Raw genomic sequence first — 2973 nt, forward strand, 5'->3', positions numbered from 1 at the left:
GACTGATGGTTGATTTCGGTTTTGTGTTTCTGGTTTGGAATAAAATATGAAAGGCTATGTTGGTTTCGCTTAGATAAACCGCTTTGAAAGGCTTTTGAGTTTTTGAGAATTGAACGGTTCTTCTTTCCGAAAAGATTTCCGACGTTACTTTTATTGTAAACTGTTGTTTTTGAAAAGAGGCATAAGACGGTTATGAATCACTAGTGCGGTTATCTTCATGTATCCTATTACAGTAATTCCCAAAAACCCTCTACTGAGAACCCTTTCGAGGATGATGTTCTCACCCCCCCTACATTGGTATCAGAGCAGTTCTTCCTATAGAGCCTGAGGAATGGACTGACTATGCTTCAATTGCATACTCTGAGAGTTTGTCATGTATTAGGTCTTGTCGAATGACGAGAATTAGTGCTTTATGCACATGACGATCTATTGATTTAACGCTGTTAGGCTTGCATTGCATAATTCTTGGTATTAAGTTTGGCCGGCTTAATACTAGTGAATTATGTATATGAAAGTACTGATGGGTTATCATAGATGATATACGAGTTTTTAGTAAAGCGAATCGCGGGTTTTGGGAACGTTGGAAACTATTTCTCGAGGCTATTCAGTTGTGTGTCTTGAATTCTGTTCGAGTCGACCTGTTCTTTCATATCCTAACTTGAAGTCCTTGTTTGCTAATCCTCTTGAAAAGTAGTTTGCGTTTTCAACTCTATTCCTCTATTCATATGCATTTTTATTTGATCTTAAGTGCCTATGCTTGGTTGAAATCCTTGTTGTATCTACCTTCCTCTATTTGAATTCTTCTTGGTTCATGTATTCTTTGATATGGCTTTGAACTTGTCCTAATGCGCTGTGCATTTTTAACTCCGGGATTTCGAGTCCATTCTTAAAGAAATTGTTGATTCGGTTTTTCTCTTATTTGACAGTGATTACAGCCAATTTTGAGACTTTTATGAAAATTGCTGTTGAATAGATGTATACTTATCTATATATGAAACTTTGAAGATTTTTACACAGTTTGACAACTATTTATTTCTAATACCTCGCCTGTACTTTTACTGGTTTACGGAACTGCATTTTACCTTAAAATTACAATTTGACTTTCTAGTAATTTTACTATAGTTCCAATGCACATTTTCATTTGATTATGTATTTGGATATTTTTCAAAATTTTGGAAAGAAAGAATTTTTCATTTTTTTTATCCTGGTTGAGTTTCGTTTGATAAGCTTTACTTAACTTATTTTGAATTGAGTTTGGTTTAGCATACTACATGGTTTATGCCATTGTTGTTCTTTTGAAAATGTTGGACTCATAGCTTTCTTCTTATGAACGGACTCGTTCCTTCTTAAGCTTTTCACCTCTATGAATGTTATACGTGACTCTGTTTTTAACTAATCTTTTACATCTTGTAAATATTACCATTGATCTTGGTTTGTCCTCTCTTGTGGATCTCATCCTTATGTGAGTCAGTTTGATTCGTTTCAAGTTAGTGCATTGTTTATTCTCTCATTATCTCTACAAGAGTTTTTAGTCAAAAATTTTATCCTTGAGAAATTACAAATGATTGAGTTGTCTTTTTCTATGACTTTTGTATTCTTTTGGTTCAATTGAAAGCTTATTTGATGCCCCATGCCTAGTGTATCTTGTTTGAACTATTTAAGATCCTTCTGTTGCTTGATTGAGATTGAAAACCATTGTCCAATTTTGACGAAATTAATTTAAAGTTGGCATGCGCCATTTTAAATGAGGTTTTGGAAAGCTCCCTTGTTTAGTGGAAATTGGTTCGTTTGTAATGCACCACTTATTCCCTTTACCAAATTGTAAGCAAATTTTTATCTCGGAGTTTTTTTTTCTAAAGAGTTTAACTTCTTCTTTCGTCCTTGCTATAAATGTTATAAATACTTGTTTGAATATGAATTTTGGGAATTTTTGAACAAGCATTTGATTTCTCTTCCGAGTTTTATGATTGCTTTTGGTTAAGTTGTGCACCTAATTATCTTTCTAAAATGTTTTGAGGAAATAATTTAGCTTTTAGCTAAACTTGTGTGCATCTTGTTTTTTTTTAAAAACTTTACATGATCTACTTCAACATGAAAATATATTGAAGTAGAGCCACATTTATGCTTTTGCTACTCTCTTGAAGAATGTTTGTTGCTCAACTTTCCTTCTAGACTGTGAGGTGGTTTTTCGCAAGTTTTCGACTCTTTCATGAACAAAGTATTCGGAAGTACTTTTAATCGTGATCTTGAGTTCTGTGAGCTTGGCTTGGGTCTGAGATATTCATTTCTGTAAACCTCATACTTCATCGACTCGGTTTGAGTTTGTTTCAAACTGATGCGCTGGTTTTCTTCTTGTTGATCCTATTGAACTTCTTTGATCCAAGGGCTATCTTTGAAGTTGTCAATTGATTTATTTCTAGCAAACTTCATTGCTTGAGCATCCTTGTTTGTCTGGAATTGGATATATTCTCTTAAATCTATGAGCATTATCCTTGATATTGTTTCTCCTTGCTAGAATCTTGTATCCTTCTGAGTAGACTCGAGAATTGTTTGATATCACGTGCGACTAGTAGACGTAGTGACGCGATGCGTTAGTTCTTTAAGACGTGATATGTGTATACGGAAGTTGAAACGGTAGGTGTGCAGCATTACGAGTTGTGGGTGTTTTGTTCCTTGCGAACGGGTTTGTGGTTGCCAGGCTTGTGATCGAATTTGGGGTTTGTAAAGTGCTTGATGGAGTTGGAAGGTTGAAACTTTGAGGTTGGTATGAGATTAGTGTGCGGAGGTTAAGCACGTCATTTTAACTCCATCCTGTTTAATAGCCTTTGATGCCTTGCCCTTCTACCACATGATTGACCCATGTTATCTTTTGCATGGAGCCTACCTTGTAACGTTTGCTTTGCAATCACACTCCTACCTTTACATCCTTATGCTTATGACAATCAAAGTATTTGAAAATCGTATATATGATTA

This window comes from Arachis ipaensis, chromosome B04 (assembly GCF_000816755.2).
Source record: "Arachis ipaensis cultivar K30076 chromosome B04, Araip1.1, whole genome shotgun sequence".
NCBI lineage: Eukaryota > Viridiplantae > Streptophyta > Magnoliopsida > Fabales > Fabaceae > Arachis > Arachis ipaensis.